General features: G+C 43.2%; 1 protein-coding gene across 2 annotated transcripts in view; it reads right to left on the bottom strand.

Moving 5' to 3' along the window:
* The window catches only part of Prp19 (pre-mRNA processing factor 19), a 33,690-nt gene extending 20,568 nt beyond the window's left edge, over positions 1–13,122 (bottom strand). Inside the window, exon 1 of one of the 2 annotated variants that reach the window (XM_089580658.1) lies at positions 12,967–13,122. The gene's annotated coding sequence lies outside the window, so the exon portion shown is untranslated. Of the gene's footprint in view, positions 1–2,454; positions 2,560–12,966 lie in introns of those variants that run through there. The other variant, XM_089580659.1, reaches the window with a different exon arrangement.
* Between the last annotated feature and the right edge of the window lie 648 nt (positions 13,123–13,770).

The raw sequence follows: 13,770 nt of genomic DNA, 5'->3' as shown, positions 1-13,770 counted from the left end.
TACTTTTTGAAGGCTGTCGCTGGACGTTCTCACATCAATTTTTTTTTTCTCCATGGTGAGTTCACAACTGGCTCTGATTATGAGGGAAGCAAATGCATTATGACTCTCAGTCACAGTTACAGTAGACACTGGACCACGCTATGAAGGGATGGGTGAAGGAGGTTGCAAAGATGTAGAGAATAAGGGGTCGCCTTAGTGGAGGACTGGGAATGCTGTGCTAGAAATAATTTTTCACTACTGTCATTATAAGCGCACCCATTTGTCACCAACTCTGAATCTCCTACTGTGCACTGCAAAATGCCCATCCAAATAAAGTACAACACTTGTAATCCCAAGATGAATCAAACTGCGCTGAACGTTCAAAGTATTTAGTGGAGCTTTGCAGAAGCCTTTTGAAACACCCATGATGTGGCTTTGCATTTGTGAACATCTGAGGAATACTTGTGAATGCATACAGCCAAGGGACAAGCACTATCCACCACCTTGCACCTACTTGATTCAAAACAAATGACTAGACATCAGACAGCCGAAGCCGAAAATTGTTTATTCATTTCATTCTGTTATTTGCAGGCCGCAAGTTTCTCTTTGGATATCATAAGACTGGTATCGCATTAAAGACGACTTATTAATTTGCACAACAAAAATATTCTAATTATTCCAATTGACATTATTCCCAACATGCATGCGCTTCCTTATGGCAGCATAAAAAAAAATTGTCAAGAAGCCTTCCACACAGACATCACAGTCTACAGTATCACTTATCTGCGATGCACATCACCAAGCTGGACCTTCTTGTTACAGCAATATAAAGAAGAAAACTTTGTCATCGTTAGTTCTTCCATGTTCCAAGCTTTAATAATCTCATGTGTAAGCTGATAGCAGGAATGCAGCCACATGATTAGCAGTGCATGACGAGGTGTCATTCGTTCACACCTTCTATGCTGTTATTACGCCAGGTATTTCAGGTAAGCCGGCAAGAGAAGCTTCCACTGAGATTAGTTATATCGCAAATCTACAAGTGTTTGAGTGGGCATCAATGCTATTGGCGAGGAACATGCGACTGCTCGGGAAAGCTTAGAAAGTGCCGTAATATGGTCTAGTTTGAAGAAGTGGGAGGTATAGGACCTACTCTGTGCCCTCAATGAAGGCCTCAAAGCCCTCCTGTTGGAAAAATAATCTCATGCTCAACAAAACACACAATAAACCTAATAACTGGAACTGGTGTAATTACGAGCACACAAAAGGACCAAGAACTGGAATTGGTGTAGTTTCACAACTCATAATTTTGCACCAATTTTGCACATGCTGAACACAAGCATCCAAAAATAGTTACAGTCCCTTATTACAAAGTTCATGTGTAAGCAACAAGTGACATTTAAGTTGCTGATTATGAGGCAGGTCTTGTTTAGACAAAACAAAAAAGAAGGATGGATACAAGGATACAACACAAAAACCCAGCATTTCCGCATAGCATTACAGGAAGATTCAGTGGTTGCTCCGATAAATTTTAACACAAGCAATATCAAGCCTTCAACCAGAAAACTGTGCACTTGCGCAGTGCGTGCCAGACCAGACATACACTGCGCACATACACCAGTTCCTAGCGGTCCCGTTAGAATGCTATATCAAGCGATAACACGAGTTCTGACGTTCCTGCTGACCGCGATGAAGTTACTACAGCACGATGTACACAGCAGGCAACGCAATCGTAATCGCACTAAACACTGTTTTAAAAACGCGCAAACTTCATTATCAGCCTAAAAGGAAGTAAATTACAATTGTATTTTCACGCAGCAAAGCTAGTGTGGTCTGCGAGGCACGTTGTATTTAAAAGGCTTCGGTAAAATTTGGCCGCCCACTCATTTCTGCGTTCAATAGAAAAAAACGCAAAAAGCCCACACAAGAGGCAAAATGCAAAAGCAAGCGTTTTAGCATTTCGCCTCCATCGAAATGCGGCCGTGGTCGAAACCGCGACGTGGTGCTCACAGGCTTGAATAGCCAACAAGGAGGTAACTAATTTACTAACTTCGTAAACCAGAGAACCACTTTACTTTTAAACAATGTGCAAAAGAAATTCAAACCACTTTAATGTGCTCAATGCGGCTTTCGTGTCGCAGTTACAAGCAAAAGTAACATGAAAAAAAAAAATCAGCCGCTTTTAACGCCGGCACACGGTACTTCCTTCGTGGCTTGTTATGGTTACCACGCACTAACAGTTAAGCTATTACTATGCCCATCCGGTGTAGTCAAACAATGAACAACATACTGGTAGAAAGGAATACGATGAAAAGAAGTATCTTGTGTGCACTTTTCGTACCAGTCGAGCACGTTTTCACGGTTAGGCTTAGGGATGTTACCGCCGACGCACTTTATTCGTTTTTGTCTCCCCTCACAACCACAGCGGAACAAGGCAGCAACTCATCACACAAGCTACGCACTACTAAAGTTCCTTACCTTAAAAGTTCTGCAAACACCGTTCACCTTTCCAAAGCGGAGCAACAACTTTATCAATGTCGGCAACTCTCCAACCTCCCGGCACTCGCGAGCCGCTGTCTAGGGTGACGCGCATGCGTCGATCGCGCGTACAACGTTGCCGATGGATGGATGATGGATGGATGATAATGGCTTTACCCTTTGTACCGGGCGGTAGCTTTCGCCACCTAGCCTATACTTCCCCCATTGTTAATTTAATTTTCTTTTCCCTTTCGCTCTTACAATATTGAAGTTTGAAGTGAAGTTTATTTTGACATCGATTTGTCAGAGGTGACGGGACAAAAGGCAATTCATTTTTTGCCTGACGTGGCCCCGTCACCCGTTACATTGCTCAGGGGGGTGGCAAATTACAGAGTGAAGTACAGAAAGGAAAAACAAGAAAAGTAACAACATCGCATACGTACTACATGAATTATATGTAAAGATCAATGAGTTACACATAAGTAACACAGATGCAATGAAAAATGAAGGAAACAACAACGCATGTCTCTAGGACAAAACAAAAAAATTAAAACAGCAAACAATGAGATACACAGAATTAACATACAGGCAAGGCGATAAATAGCACGCAAACCAAAAACAATGAAAACCGCATCGCATGCCTCCTACGTCTTTAGGACAACAAAACCAAAAATAGCGAACCTGGACATACACTCAGCGAGTAAAAAAAAAAACAAAAAACTAGAAACTGCACACTTTATGGAGGAGACAGAAACAGAAGGTACATTTTAACATTGTTCTTGAAGTTACGGGGGGAACGAGGCTGCTGCAGAAGTTCCATAATACGTGGGTGTTTATTAAGTAAATCAGGAATTAAGTAATCAATGTGCTGCATGCAATAATTCGTTCTCATCAGAGGCAATTGAAAATGACTATACCTGAAATCATAAGGTTTATTGTTAGGGAAGTATAAAGCATAAAAGGCAACTGGGTCACGGGCGACTTCATGATAAATATGATATGCAAGCTTTAGCTGAAACAGTCCATTTATCTTGAGTAAATTATGTTTTAAGAATAATGGGTATGTATGTTCTAGCGGACCTACATCTTCTATGCAACGCAGAGCTCGTTTTTGCAATATCTCAAGCCTGTGCAAGTTTGTCTTGGTAGTGGTGCCCCAGATTAACAGACAGTAATGTAAATGAGATTGTACTAAAGCAAAATACAACTGACGTTTAATAGAGCTGGGAACCAAATATCTCACTTTATACAAAATGCCTAGAGATCTAGAGATATTTGTGTGAACCTTATTTATATGAGAAGTCCAGCTTAAGTTTTCCTCAAATAAGACACCTAAGAACTTATAAATGGAAACACGTTCAAGGGCTGAGTCTTGGTACTTGACCTGGATATTAAAATTTTCAGGTTTATTTCGCGGCTTAAACATTACGTACTTTGTTTTCCGAACGTTCAATTGCATTTGGTTTATCCGGAGCCAGCATGAAAGCTCATGTAGCCAGGTGTTCGCAAAGGTTTCTAGTGTAGGTAACTGTTTTCCTGAAAAAAAAAACACTGGTGTCATCGGCATAAAGTATAATATCGGGTGTATTTGGTATGAGGACAATATCATTAATATAAATTATAAACAGCAAGGGTCCCAGGATTGAACCTTGTGGAACACCATATGCAATCGGTTCTAGAATAGAAGAATGTCCATTAAGGCTTGTAAATTGGTATCTGTCCGTCAGGTAGCTGCGAATCAGATTGAGAGCAACGCCACGGATTCCAAAAAAAGGAAGTTTATAAAATAATATTTGATGTTTAATAGAATCAAACGCTTTTCTGAAATCAAGGAACAGACCTAGCGTGAATCGGTTATTTTCAAAATTATTGATAACCTTGTTTTTAATATTCAGAAGGGCTATTTCAGTTGAGCTATTTGGACGGAAACCATATTGCTGCCTCACAAGAAGCTCTCTTTCAATACAGAACTTACTTAGGCGTGATTTTATCACTTTCTCAAGCACTTTAGAAAATAATGGCAGTACTGAAATAGGTCTGTAATTGTTAATATCATCATGCGCACCACCTTTATGCAAAACCACCACCTTTGCAATTTTCATGCTGTTTGGAAAGATTCCTGTAGCTAACGAGCTATTGCATATGTGCTGCAGAGGACGAGATATGAGGTCAACAACAGATGCTATAGGCAGAGCCTTGATATCATCGTTCCCTGGGGCAGCATTTTTGCTTAAAGAGCTAAGACAGCAAATAATTTCAAGCTCACTGCATGGAGTCAGGAACAATGAATCAACCACACTAGGAGATAGGTATTTGTCAAGTCCATCAATATCTACCACCTGTTGTGTCGTAGCCCCGGAGTTTACAAAATGAGTGTTAAATTTATTGGCCAAACAAGTGTCCTTATACTCAACACCATCAATTTTAAGAACGTTAGGTATCTTGTTGCTAGTTTTTCCAATAATGTCTTTGAGGCAGCTCCATACCTTTTTAGTATTACTGGAGATGGCTTCAAACTTTTGCGTGTAGTATTGTAACCGGGCCTTCTTAAGATCTGAACTGAGCTTGTTCCTGGTTCGTTTATATTCAGCTAAGAGATCAAGGTTCTTTGACCGAACAAACTTGTCGTACAGTTTATCTCGTGCCTTTATTCTTTTATATAACTGTTTGGTTACCCAGGGTTTTCTGGATTTCTTGCAAACTTTGACCGGCTGCAAAGGAAATGCTCTGTTATAACTTTCCTTTACCTTATGTAGGAAAATATCATAGGATAAACTCGGGTTTTCCTCCGAGTAAACATCATCCCAGTTTGTCGTTTCTAACCCAGTACGGAACGTAGCTAGCGCCTCAGCACTATAATTACGATGCAAAATTGGAGCAAACCGGTTACGACCTCCCCTTCTTTTTGCCCATGGAAAAAAACAAAATATGGGTAGATGATCGCTAAGTGGCAGTGTTAAAATTCCTGAAATAGTTTCCTCGTTACTATGGCTAGTTATGCACATGTCAAGCAATGTTTCTGTGTTAGGTGTTATCCTGGTTGGTGCATTTATAACATTACAACAGCCAAACGACTCGAAGGTATCCCGGAAGCGTAGGCAAAGAGGGCTTTCAGATGACAGATCAATGTTGAAATCACCAACGCAAACAATAGGTACATTGAGAAGTAAGGCATGTTCGAAAATACTAGAAACAAAATTCAAGAAGTCATTGATATCACCAGAAGGTGGACGATAAACTGAAGCAATTAGGGTCCCATGAACTATTACGGCGACAGACTCATAGTGGTCGCATACAACAAAAAACTCAGGCAAGACTTCATACAAATGTTTATCTTTAATGTAGAGTGAAGTTCCACCCCCTTTTCGAGTTCTTCTGTACACGCCTACTTCTTTATAGCCTGGGACCCCGACAACCTCAGTTTCGTCTAAAAACCACGTTTCAGTGAAGGCCAAAATATCAAACTATCAAAATATCAATCTAATCTGTCTATCCTTTTACCCTCGAAATTCACGCCTCCCTTGATTTCCGCCACCAATCCTCCAACCTCCCCTTCGTCAATGTCACGCTTTTCCCATCCACTCGCCCGTCCTCCCCAGTAAATCCCAGCGCTATCTCTATGGTCGTTGCTGTCCCCTCTGGGAGGGCTGGGCGGAGTTCTGCGCACCTCAGAACCAAGTGTTCTATGGTCTCCGTTTCCGTTTTACATGCAGAGGACAAAATATCCACTTCTTCAAATTTGGACCTATACGTTTTTGTTCTCAGAGTCCCTGTCCTAGCCTCAAAAAGCAGTGAACTGCCCCGCGAATTATCGAATAATCGCTCTTTTTTGATGTCCTGTTTTCGTGTCCTATATATGCCTAGTGCCGATTTTTCCTGCATTCTTTCTTTCCACATCTTTCTTTCCGACTCCTTTACCTCCACTTTCACGTTAGTCTTTTGTTGCGTCCCATCCCTCACCCGTAAATACTTCGTTCTTAGCTTTCGGGTTCTATTAGTCCATTTTGTGTTAATACTTTTCATGTACAGATACTTGTACACCTTTTTTGCCCACCTTGTTTCCTCCATTTGAGTTAGTCTCTGATCATATTTCAGTTTGCTGATGGCCTCCCGAACCTCGAACGACGCCCAACCCATATCTCCCTGGACTCCCTCATTCAGAGTGTTCCCATGGGCTCCCAAGGCTAGCCTTCCTACACTTCTTTGTCTGACCTCTAGCCCTGACTGTACTTCTGATTTCATGCACAGGACTGCATTTCCAAATGTGAGGCCCGGTACCATGATTCCCTTCCATACCCCTCTAACCACCTCATACCTATTATAGTTCCATAGTGCTCTATGCTTCATAATGTCTGAATTCCTTTTTCCTTTATCCCTCAGAATCCTCTCATGCTCTTCCAGATATTTTTTTCCTTCACTTAGCCATACACCTAGATACTTATACGTACTCACATGGTCTATCATAGTGTCTTGTATTTCTAGTGGGTCTCCCTTCTCATCATTATAGACCATTATCCCTGACTTCTCTCTACTGAACTGGAGTCCTAGCTTGTTGCCCTCCTCACCACAGATTTTAACTAGTTCCTGCAGCTTATCTCGCTTGTCTGCTAGTAGAACAATGTCATCCGCATACATTAGTCCAGCCAACACTTGGTTTACCCTCTGACCATCCTGCATATAACTCACGTCAACTCCTACCCTACACTCTTCCAACCACTTTTCCATTTGGCTCACATATACCATGAAAAGTAGAGGTGACAGTGGGCAGCCCTGCCTTAACCCTCTCTTAATTTTAGCTGGTTTTGTAGTTTCTCCCTCCCAGGTTACCACGACCTCATTGTCTGAATATATACGTTGTAGATATTCAACCAGATTTCTATCAGCGCCATATCCCTTCAATTGGTCCCAAAGTTTTTCCTGATTTACATTGTCATATGCCCCCTTAATGTCTAAAAATGCCATCCATAGAGGCCTCCGATTTGCCTCAGCTATCTCTATACACTGCGTTATGACAAATAGATTGTCCTCCAACCGTCTGTCCCTTCGGAAACCGTTCTGCAACTCTCCCAAGATTTCCTCACGCTCTGCCCATTCTTCCATTCTCATTTTCACCATCTGCATTGCTAGCCTGTAAATAACTGATGTGACCGTAATTGGTCGGTAGGATTTAATGTTGTCCCTGTTTCCCTTGCCTTTGTATATTAGTCTCATCCTGCTCACTTTCCAGTCTTTTGGAACGTCTCCTCCCTCTACCACTTTTTCAATGATCTGTCGTAATTTCAGTTTGCTTTTTTTGCCTAGTATGGTAATTAATCTCATAGGTATGCCGTCTGGTCCTGTCGCTGTTCCGATGGGAACCTTGCCTTCTATTCTGTCCCAGTCCCCTGCTGTTCTCTCCCTAGGCTCTTCCTCCTCTGCCCCATTGCTGTCCCTGCTCTCCCCTAGACCATCCGCCACAGGCTCTGCAAATGCTGCTTCAATTGTTTGTCTGATAAATTCCTGTGCTTCCTCTCCCTCTACCCTTTTTCCATCCTGTGTGGTCAGAGTGTGTTGGATGCCCTCTGTTCTCTTCCCTTGTAGCCTTATGTGCTCCCAAAACCTCTTTGCAGCATTCCTATCTTTCTTATTTACCTCCATCATCCACTGGACTCCTGCCTTTCCTATTTTGGCTTGGACCAATGTCGCTGCCTCCCTTTTGCTCTCTAGGTATTCATTCCATTTTGCATCCACTTCGTCTGGTGGGGCCCCCCTTTTCTTTGCAACTCTGTGTTCCCTGTATGCCTCATGTCGTCTCGCTATGGCTGCCTTCACTTCCCCGTCCCACCAGCTTTTTGGCGTGTGTCTTCCCTTCCTTCGTCCCTTTTTTCTTTGGGTCTTCTCTAACTCCCCTTGAAAAACCCCCACGAGGGCATCATATGTCCACTCCCTATCCGGCTGCCTGGACACTATGTCTTCAATGTGTCCAGACACTTCCTGCAGTTGTGCATCAGTGAGGTTGTGTTTGCTTTCCCTCCCTCGAGTTCCTACCGCGGGTATTGCGCTACCAAATGTAATTTTTATTCTGTGGTCGCTTCCCAGGCTTTTCTTCCCTTCTTCATCAATTTTCATGTCCCCTAACCTGTCATACAGTTTGTGTGACATTAGGCAATAGTCAATAGTTGAGTGCGAATTCTTTCTTACCCATGTTACTTTCCCGTCGCATTTTATTTCCGTATTAACCATTACTAGATCATGGGCATCGCAGAATTCTCCTAACATCTTCCCCGTTGTATCTGTAGCTCCGTCAAAGTATTCCAAGTGAGCGTTCATATCTCCAAAGATAATTATTTCCTGATGCAAGCCTAAGTCCCTGATGTCTTTAGACATACATTCGAAATGCCCTTTGTTCTCCTCACTCGACTCACTCCCTGTTTTAAGGTATACAAATCCTATTATTGTTCTTAGACTCCCCACTATGCCCTGGAGGCATAGATGCTCTCTGCAGTTTACTCTTACTCTTTCCCAATCTTGCCCATTTACTAATGCCCCTAAGCCTCCACCTTTACGGTCTTTCTCTTTTCTGTTACACCCTATCCAAGTGTAACCTGCAATGTGTGGCAGTTCTTCCATATCTCTCAGGTGAGTTTCCGCAACCCCATATACCCCAATGTTTTCAGATTTTAGTTGTTCTTCGATTTCATCCCATTTAATTCGACTTCTTCCCCCTTGCATGTTAATGAACCCAACACTGAGAGGTTGCTTTCTTTTCGTTCGCCGCGCCCTTGTCCTGCCCCCTCCTCCTTTCACATTTGCTACCTACTCCTTGGTCTGCAGGGGTTTCCTGCGTGCATGTAAAAAAGCAAGTGCCCTACGGCCTATCCTCTTCCCAACCTGCCATCCCACTGGTTCGGCGTAATGGATGCCATCCGGGCAGAATGGGAGAAAGTTCCTGTCTCCATAAATCACCCGGTTTACATCCATCACGTCGCACCTGAGGGCCTTTCCCAGCTCTCTGATTGCTACGTTGGCCCTCATAACCTGGTCTGCAATGTACGGGCCCCGTCCCCTGATCTCCGGGACAGTGCACAGAACAATGTGCACTGCCTCGGAGGTCGCCCTAAGTTTCTCTACCCCTGCCTGTATCTGTGATAGAGTGTGATAATGCCGCTGCATGGCTTCGCATGCGCCGCTTAGAACAAATTGGTAACGCATACACAATGTTGCCATTTAAGATTTCCTGCTACATTTAACAGATTTTGAGGCCGCTTAGTGGTGAAAATCTGTTTTTACGAATTTCAGGTAATTTAAGCGGATTTTAGTGGATCTAGACAAAATGACAAATTCTGTCATCGGCCGTTATTAAAAAAAAAATGGTACGCGGCTTATGTACGGGGAAGGGCAGTGTAGAGCGAACTTAAGCAGTGGCAACCTGCTCGTCGTCCGCGACGCGGTCGAGTTGGCGGGGCAATTTAAAATGTGCCTTGAGGTAGAGGTTGCGTCGTATGTGGCGCCTCTCCGCGCCTAGCGGCTGTAAGGCACCAAATCGTATCCGTGACCCAAACCATATCGAACGTCCAAGGCGCGGCTATGATAACGAGGCGAAATTTAAGGCGACGCGTACGCCCCGTGGCGACCTGAGACACCTCAGCTTGCAGCTCCGCAAAAGTGATTGATCGACTTCCTCTGTAATCCTTGTTACCGCTATTTTCTGATTTTTATAATACACATACCTAGAAAAAAAATGGCAGCTTGTGGAGGGATTTCAAGACAATTCATTGGCTTTCAATCCATTCTTCAAGGAGGATTGAGTAAGCTTACAGCCTATTTGTTTTTGTTTGCTCACATCTTTACAGTTAATTACAGGCAGGAGCACTCATTCCTGGAATGTTTCTAAATATAGTGCGAGTGGACCTAACTTGACGAAACGTCATCTTCTCTGAGCCACAGGTGCATGATAAAATACCCCACCTTTTTCTTCACCTCATGCTCCTGGATATGATGGTCACTGAAGCAAACGGCGCTTCAAATGCCGCTTGTTGCGACACCAAAGGAACAAAGCACCAAAGCGTTGCATTTCCTTAAATTTTTACTTTTTGAAGGCTGTCGCTGGACGTTCTCACATCAATTTTTTTTTTCTCCATGGTGAGTTCACAACTGGCTCTGATTATGAGGGAAGCAAATGCATTATGACTCTCAGTCACAGTTACAGTAGACACTGGACCACGCTATGAAGGGATGGGTGAAGGAGGTTGCAAAGATGTAGAGAATAAGGGGTCGCCTTAGTGGAGGGCTGGGAATGCTGTGCTAGAAATAATTTTTCACTACTGTCATTATAAGCGCACCCATTTGTCACCAACTCTGAATCTACTACTGTGCACTGCAAAATGCCCATCCAAATAAAGTACAACACTTGTAATCCCAAGATGAATCAAACTGCGCTGAACGTTCAAGGTATTTAGTGGAGCTTTGCAGAAGCCTTTTGAAACACCCATGATGTGGCTTTGCATTTGTGAACATCTGAGGAATACTTGTGAATGCACACAGCCAAGGGACAAGCACTATCCACCACCTTGCACCTACTTGATTCAAAACAAATGACTAGACATCAGACAGCCGAGGCCGAAAATTGTTTATTCATTTCATTCTGTTATTTGCAGGCCGCAAGTTTCTCTTTGGATATCATAAGACTGGTATCGCATTAAAGACGACTTATTAATTTGCACGACAGAAATATTCTAATTATTCCAATTGACATTATTCCCAACATGCATGCGCTTCCTTATGGCAGCATAAAAAAAAATCAAGAAGCCTTCCACACAGACATCACAGTCTACAGTATCACTTATCTGCGATGCACATCACCAAGCTGGACCTTCTTGTTACCGCAATATAAAGAAGAAACCTTTGTCATCGTTAGTTCTTCCATGTTCCAAGCTTTAATAATCTCATGTGTAAGCTGATAGCAGGAATGCAGCCACATGATTAGCAGTGCATGACGAGGTGTCATTCGTTCACACCTTCTATGCTGTTATTACGCCAGGTATTTCAGGTAAGCCGGCAAGAGAAGCTTCCACTGAGATTAGTTATATCGCAAATCTACAAGTGTTTGAGTGGGCATCAATGCTATTGGCGAAGAACATGCGACTGCTCGGGAAAGCTTAGAAAGTGCCGTAATATGGTCTAGTTTGAAGAAGTGGGAGGTATAGGACCTACTCTGTGCCCTCAATGAAGGCCTCAAAGCCCTCCTGTTGGAAAAATAATCTCATGCTCAACAAAACACACAATAAACCTAATAACTGGAACTGGTGTAATTACGAGCACACAAAAGGACCAAGAACTGGAATTGGTGGTTTCACAACTCATAATTTTGCACCAATTTTGCACATGCTGAACACAAGCATCCAAAAATAGTTACAGTCCCTTATTACAAAGTTCATGTGTAAGCAACAAGTGACATTTAAGTTGCTGATTATGAGGCAGGTCTTGTTTAGACAACACAAAAAAGAAGGATGGATACAAGGATACAACACAAAAACCCAGCATTTCCGCATAGCATTACAGGAAGATTCAGTGGCTGCTATGATAATTTTTTAACACAAGCAATATCAAGCAGACTACACAAATACCCAGCCTTCAGCCAGAAAACTGTGCACTTGCGCAGTGCGTGCCAGACCAGACACACAATGCGCACATACACCGGTTCCAAGCGGTCCCGCAGGAGTTGTGGCGTTCCTGCTGACCGCGATGAAGTTACTACAGTACGATGCACACAGCAGGCCAAGCAATCGTAATCGCGCTAAACACTTTTAAAAAACGCGCAAACTTCATTATCAGCCTAAAAGGGAGTAAATTACAATTGTATTTTCACGCACCAAAGCCAGTGTGGTCTGCGAGGCACGTTGTATTTAGAAGGCTTCGGTAAAATTTGGCCGCCCACTCATTTCTGCGTTCAATAGAAAAAAAACGCAAAATGCCCACACAAGAGGCAAAATGCAAAAGCAAGCGTTTTAGCATTTCGCCTCCATCGAAATGCGGCCGTTGTCGAAACCGCGACGTGGTGCTCACAGGCTTGAATAGCCAACAAGGAGGTAACTAATTTACTAACTTCGTAAACCAGAGAACCACTTTACTTTTAAACAATGTGCAAAAGAAATTCAAACCACTTTAATGTGCTCAATGCGGCTTTCGTGTCGCAGTTACAAGCAAAAGTAACATGAAAAAAAAAAATCAGCCGCTTTTAACGCCGGCGCACGGTACTTCCTTCGTGGCTTGTTATGGTTACCACGCACTAACAGTCAAGCTGTTACTATGCCCATCCGGTGTAGTCAAACAATGAACAACATACTGGTAGCAAGGAATACGATGAAAAGAAGTATCTTGTGTGCACTTTTCGTACCAGTCGAGCACGTTTTCACGGTTAGGCTTAGGGATGTAACCGCCGCCGCACTTTATTCGTGTTTGTCTCCCCTCACAACCACAGCGGAACAAGGCAGCAACTCATCACACAAGCTACGCACTACTGAAGTTCCTTACCTTAAAAGTTCAGCAAACACCGTTCGCCTTTCCAAAGCGGAGCAACGATTATATCAACGCCGGCAACACTCCAACCTCACGGTACTCGCGGGCCACTGTCTAGGGTGAGACGCGCATGCGTCGATCATGCATAGAGGGTATGATAGAGGGGGAAAAAAATGGCTTCGCATGCATCCGCTTATAACATGGCTTATAACAAATTGGCATGTAAATTGCTGACGCAAACACAATGTTCCTCTTTAGCACAATTTGAGACCACTTAGTGGAGAAAATTCAGACTACTTAGAGTGGAAAATTCATGTATAGCGGCCAGCAGATTTTTTAGCGTATGGCAAATCGTTCCATGATGGATCTCCTTGTTTTTACAAATATCAGGTAACTTAAGCAGATTTTAGTGGATCTAGACAAAATGAAAAATTCTGTGAATGGCCATTATTGAAAAAAAAAAAAAAAATGACCCGCGGCTTATGTACGGGGAAGGGAAGTGTAGAGCAAACTCAAGCAGCGGCAGCCTGCTCGTCGTCCGCGATGCGGTCGAGTTGGCGTGGGCAATTATAAAATGAGCCTTGAGAGCGGCTGTAAGGCACCAAATCGTATCCGTGACCCAAACTATATCGAACGTCCAAGGCGCGGCTATGATAACGAGGCGAAATTTAAGGCGACGCGTACGCCCCGAGGCGACCTGAGACACCTCACCTCGCAGCTCTGCAAAAGTGATTGATCGACTTCCTCTGTAATCCTTGTTACCGCTATTTTCTGATGTTTATAATGCACATACCCAGAAAAAAATGGCAGCTTGTGGAG

The sequence above is a fragment of the Amblyomma mixtum genome, chromosome 3 (assembly GCF_055824585.1).
Source record: "Amblyomma mixtum isolate Tamu chromosome 3, ASM5582458v1, whole genome shotgun sequence".
Classification (NCBI taxonomy): domain Eukaryota; kingdom Metazoa; phylum Arthropoda; class Arachnida; order Ixodida; family Ixodidae; genus Amblyomma; species Amblyomma mixtum.
This window is presented reverse-complemented; position numbering and strand designations above follow the sequence as displayed.